Source organism: Pteropus vampyrus, unplaced genomic scaffold (assembly GCF_000151845.1).
Source record: "Pteropus vampyrus isolate Shadow unplaced genomic scaffold, Pvam_2.0 Scaffold73, whole genome shotgun sequence".
Classification (NCBI taxonomy): Eukaryota; Metazoa; Chordata; class Mammalia; order Chiroptera; family Pteropodidae; genus Pteropus; species Pteropus vampyrus.
The window spans coordinates 460,751-467,483 of record NW_011888854.1 but is presented as its reverse complement, the minus strand read 5'-3'; positions in this window follow the sequence as shown (position 1 = coordinate 467,483).

Sequence of the window (6,733 nt, the reverse complement as noted above, 5' to 3'; positions counted from 1 at the left end):
TACTGTTTTCACAAAAAAATAGTTCTTGAAAACCTATAGTTATACACTGGAAAAAACCCTGAAAAGAAAGCAAAATGCAAAGGTATTACAATTTAGACAGAGGAAAAACACTTTTATAGCAAGACATTCAAAATGCTACCTCGTATCTAAGCCAACGCAAGTCATAGTGCTGAGGTATGTGAGAAAGCCAGCTCCATCAAGGATTCTATTTTTATTAAAAAAAGAAAAAAGAAAAAAAAACTGAAAACAAGGTAAAAATGAACACGCAATTCCTGGCTTTTGGTGATAAAGTAGATGATTCTGAAAATTGTTCAAAACAATACCAGCTAAGGTTAATAGGCTTGCTGGAAGGTTGGAAGTTAGAAAGTCGGCCAATTTTATTGAAGTATGCTGTGAATGACATACCAGCAAATTCTCCAGGGTTATTTATTTATGTTGTTATTGTTTTTCTTTTATTGTCAGCAGAATGTGTACATCATATGCCAACTTCCTTCATCTCGCTGAGAACTTTCCTGGAATGATGTTTTTTTAATAGCTTACATCCTGATTGATAAAGCAATTAAACCAAATTCTATTATACTAAAGCAGGTAAGTGGTAGTATTACTTGAATTTTGGAGCTTTGTTAAACATTTTGAAAAGTTAACAACCTTTTAGTAAGGGTAGAGGCATTGAAAACCATTTAAACCATAATTTCACAAATTAGTACCTTGAAAGTTTATTTCCTTACATGTAAAATGAGCATAATGATAACTAGAGTGTGGAGTAGTTCTTAGAGTCGAAAGAACTTGAAAATCTACTTGAACAGCACCTGTCACATAATAGAAGTAGAAAAATGATGATAAAGGCCTTGAAGGAAAACTGAAATGATATATTAAAGTATTTTTTTAAAAGATAAAAGTATGACTCTCATCTAAACATAGTATGAACATATTTTAAATATGCAGTTTCATTCATTAATTAATGAGGGAGCATAAAAGATGTTGCATCTGGTCAATGGATTATCTTTAAAGCAGATATATATATATATATAAATAAACTAGAATACTAAAATTAATGTCTTTAATAGATAAAAGAATTTGACTCTTCCATGGAGTTTGTTGAATTTAATCATACTTTTACCTGTGAAAATGCATCTGTATGTATATGGACCAAAATTATTTGCATTGCTGTCCGTTATCTACTACTTACAAATTGTAAAATAACTCAAAGATAATGAAAGACAGAAACAAGTAGGATGTGTGCACTAAACAAGACACCCAGTAATAATTTTTGCCCATTTCCATTTGTCCATTCACATTTATTTTTCTGATAGTCTCCTCACCTGATGTTCATCATAATATTAAAGAAAGATTATTATCAGTCACAGAAAACTAGATTAGTTTCTTTAAGTTTGGCCTGACCATTTATGTAGGTCCAACAAAGAGTTTTAAATAACCCTGTAGGCTTCCTTTAGTGTTTTTCTGAAAATCAAGCACCATAAAAGTATTGAACAACCCACTAGGCCATGAAATTTATTTCCGTCTAAAAGTTTTCATGAAAAAAACCTCAGATCATGGTTTTAGATGCTTCTATTCATTTGATATCCAGAGGAGAGGAAAACAGACCCAAGAAACTATCGCCACAAGATTGCAACTATGGTGCCTATACATTTGAGTGAATTCTTCTCTTCCGGAGATCCTCAAAGTATCCTAAGGCTCCTGGCCTGCCAGGAATTTATCCTCCTTACCACCTAAAAGACCCAGCCCTATAAACCAGATTGAGGTCAAGTTTTTTTCTAACAGAATTTCGTAAGCATTGGCTCTGTCAATAAAACCAACATTGTTATGTGAAACTGGCCTGTCACACCTAATTCAGTCAGCATAATTTTCAAATATGACACTCCAGATATGTCTGTGATTATACAATTTGTCAATTATGTACGAGTAAAAAGAAGAACAGATTCTTAGGGAATCTATGCAATTCTTTTTTTGCCATGAAAAGTAAGGAGACACAGTAAGACTTTATGAATTTTGGGAGGTCAGTGAGAATCAGATGTTACTTTTAAATGTCTTGCTTCAGTGTATAAAAGGAGAGTTACTGAATTGTGGATTGTAAACATCTTAAGAAAAAAGAAAAAGGACTTCTATATTTGTCCGGGAAATAGAACATTAAAACATCAGCAATATTCCAAATAAATAAACACAATGTGATTTGGCCTCATCGGTTCATTCTATCCTATGTAACTAGTTTTCATTCTGTTGGACACTGGGTTACGCATCCACTCGCAGGCTGACTTCTTCCGGACTAAAATCAGTCCTGGAAATCCTGACCCAGTCCACTGGTACCATCTGCAAGCTACTGAGTGATATGTGCTCAGAGTCTATATCCATGAATCAACCCTTTAGTGTCAACTGTTTGAATGGCCTGATACAGTACTTTCCCACAAAACTATCTTTTTTTCTTGAAAATACCTTCTCTGTCCATAGCTTGCAGCAGAGGCTTCAAGAAAGCCTAACAGTAAAATAAAAACAATCTGTAGATGATACAGGATTAATTTCTGGCTGTGGTTAGTTTCTTTCTATAACCAATAATATCAGGAGAGAGTAGAGTGAAATTCTAGTTCTGTATCACAGCTTAGTACATAACTATCCCATGGGAGGGTTGATCAGTGCTCTCCCTGAGGATAAACACATGTTGTGGAAAGGAGCACACTGACTAATCTCCAGGGTTTTCCCATAATGCATAGTGTTTCTAAAATATTTATATTAATAACACTACACCTATTCAAATTTAGGGGCAGCAGAGAATATCTTCTGATCTGACAATTTTCTACACAACTCTTAAAATACTAACACATCAAACAAACCTAATGATTTCTAGTATCTCCCTATATATGAAGAGAAAAAGTAAATACGTATTATTTCCCAGGAGTTGTCTGGATAATCTCAAAGAATATTTTAAGTGGATTTGTTTTACAAGTTGAGTGCTGATTTTGGAAAGGTGAAATCAGAAGAGCTGTCAAAGGTTTGGCACTTGATTAAGATAGGATCGTGGGTGTCTAAGAAGCAACGGTTTTAGATTTAATTAAAGTGACAAACATTTTAAGCAAACAGAAAATAACACAGTTGTGAAGAACTATAGCTCTTCCATAAGTGAAAAAAATTTGGTCTTTTCTTCTCTTCCTCCTTTCTTTAGTAAAGAAGATTATGAATTCAGCATAGGCGCAGCAAATTAATTTGATACAATACAGAATCTTTACTATCTAGGCAGATTGCATCAAATAATAATTTCAAAAAAACCCTCTCCTATTGTAGCTAACGGCACTTATTAGAAACTATGGAAGAAAACCCATCCACATTGAGTAATCTTTGCTAAATTGTTAACATATTTCATAGCGTTTTTTTTTTCAGACACAGCTATTATAAGCCAAAGCAAATAAAATTCACTTTCCAAATGTTTTCCTTCATTATGTTCCTTTGTTTTCTAGAACCAAAGGGTACTTTATTTTAGAACAGTGTTTCTATCAAGGGGTCTGTAAGGTCAAAACAATTTTCATAACAATACCAAGATGTATTTAATGTCAAAATGTAATGTGTTCATTATCACTAGCTTCAAATGAATTGTCAGTTTCTATTTCCAATACAATAAATACAGTTAGTTAATACACATAAATGAAAGCTTTGGGCGGGGGGGGGGGTCCACAAAAGTACAGAAGATTCAGACTAAGAAGCCTGAGAACTGCTGCATTAGGAAAAACTTACACTTTTTTCCCTTGATAAACAAAAAAGACACACATGTTGTATTTTTCTATCCCCACTGCTCCTAGTATAGGGTCATAACTTTTAACTAAATTAACTATTATTTCACAGAAAGAGCAAGGGGTTGGATAAATGAGATTTGTCTGTCTTACACAAACATTTACCAGACTCAACAATTCCATGAACACATAATAAAACTTTCTAAGGTCACACGTGTCTCGTTGACACATTCATGACCCAAAGCTATAGTCTCTCTGTAGAACATTAAGGTAAAAAGTCATATGAAATTAAAATGATGCATAGTAACCTTGCTCTGGTATTTTATCCTACTTGAAAATTATTTAAGTATACAATGAGTATCCATTAATGAAGGTAATATCAGATGGAAGTTTTAAATTATTTAAAGATCTCAGAAATATCCTTTGTGCTGACATACTACAAAACATAATTACTACAGAAATAATACATTTAACAAAATAATTATTCAATTTAGTTGAACAAATTTAATTTTTCTTAATCTTCAATATTACACATGAATAATTTTTACCTTATTTGATCAGTAAACTTGTATAGGTTTGGAGAAAGAAACCCAAGTAGAATAAAATGTATGCTTTTTATCATACTCAATAGCAATAAATTAGAAAAAAAGAGATAGCTACATTTTTAACATAAAAATTATTCAATTAGTCTCATTCAAAGATCATCCTAATTATGGGAATTTGGTGTCTTAAAACATTTTTTAGTTATTCTCTGTAAGAAGAAAGTTTTGTATAAGTTTAGGACATTTAAACTGTTAAAAGTTTAATATCCTTATTTTCTGGGACTTTTAGGAATATTCGACTTATGTAAGTGCTTATTTATCCCTGTAAGCCAATCAGAACAGAGTTCTTATAATTTAAGATATTTTATAATCTAATTTGTTAATAACCTCTAGGGACAGTAAAATATTTCACACTCGCACAATGAGAGGTAAAGGCCTTTCTGACTATAGACACAAAGACACATAGACACACATAATGCTTATAGTTTCAGGTCTGTAACTTCAGCCACGGGTCAAGAGTAAACAAAGAAAAATAGATATTGAAGAACCATTTTTCTTCCTGTGGGCACATACTTATTAATTTATTTGAGTTCAACAGAAAAAACAACCGAAAAAGAACAACAAAACCTTCTTCTATGTCATGTCACCTAACAGAGAATAGGTCTCTATAATCCATCTACAGAGATCACTAAATAGATCATAAAACCAAATTACCAATTATTGCTGTCACCAATAGAAAATAAAATACAACAGTGAAATGTAAACCAAAACACAAAATCAGTACAAAATAAAAAAATGAGGAAAACACAAATTCAACCCAAAGTTCTATTGCCACTTGTGTTTTATTACAGGAACCACGAAAAGACTAGCAGATCAGGCACATGAAGTGTATTCTCCTGGCACCTGCTCTGCCAGGTGACCCAAATGAGTCTTTCAGTGGGACCTCCAAGATTTAAAAAAAATTTTTTAAAGGATGAAAGCATGACCCTCATACAGATATACAATGAACATGTATAACATTTTTAACTTTGTTAATTGACGAGGGGACCAGTAAAATATTGGAAAACAGTTCAAGGGAGAACTGAGATACATATATTAAATAATCAGGAATATGAAAATGAATTTGATCAATAGGTAGAACAAGAACTTCTTTGGTAGAGACAAGAGGAATTAATAGTACCTCTACTGCAGAAAGTTTATTTTTCCTAACTATGAGAAAAATCATATCCATTATTATCAGTTATCTATAATTTAGAGTGGTACCACAGCTCAAAGAGAGCGAAGGATGAGCTAGACAGAACATCCAATAATCTTTTTTTTGTGCATTTCAAAGTCATTCACAATTATTCCTCGCTGTATCATTGAGAATAATTTGCCAAACTGTTCCTATTAAATGAAGTGATCTCTAATTTTAGATAAAGAACAAATAAATTTAATCAACAAAGTTCCCAACAGAACCAATTATAACTCAATGAAGAACTTAATGAAATTTGTGAAATTGCATATATTTAGTTTATTGAAAAACGGGATGTGGTAGGATGTGATCGAGGAGGAAATTTATTCTACCTCTAACTCCCCTTTTCAGTTCATTCTGTAGACTGATTTGCTTTCTTAAGTATAAATGACATCTCAGGAAGCTCTCATAGATTTCTGATTCCTTTCAGATAACATAAATCTCTGTCAGTTTGACATCAGATTTTTAACCTCTCTTCAAGTTTACGATTTCTCTCTCTTCATCTCATAAACAATCAAAGGAAAGGAAAAGCAGAGTTTCCTTGTCTTGATCTCCTGCCCCACACTGCAGCTTTTTGGGGTGCCCTCCAAATTTGGAGCAAAAGCAGTTGGGAGAGATAAGGGTCACTGCCTTCTCAGTCGCCTGAGAAGGTTGTAATCCAGAATTAGCACCATTTGGGTTTAGTACATACCAAAAGCTAACTCCTTCTCTTGTGACACTTTCTCCAAGGCTGTATAGCTGTCTGGACTTCCTAAAGTTAATGATGTTTTTTCTGTCATGTGGTTGTTTATATTCCCATCACTCACGTCCTATCTCCTGTAGACTATGCTAGACTTCCAAGCTTTCCTGTGGAGGTTACCTGACTAGTAGTTGGCAGTCCACTTGGAAAGAGTCCTTTAGAGATGGTTCACGGTTGCTTCTTTGTACCACATTCTCTGGCACGTCAAAACCAATACCTCTGCTTAGCAGCCGGGAGAAGTAGAGCTCTCCCTCAGAGCATCCATTTGACATTGCTGTCCTAAGGAAACAAGCTTTGGCCTCTTGCATTTAGACTTTTCAGATATAAATACAGACTGGGTTCACTTGAAGTCTACCCCTCCTTTGGCTTGAGATGAGGAGGCATTGCCTCACCACAGGAGGTGAGAGGAGACTCGGTACTCCAGCAACGCCTCTTCTCTAAAGAAGATTTCTATCATATCTTCAACTTCATATTAGATGCG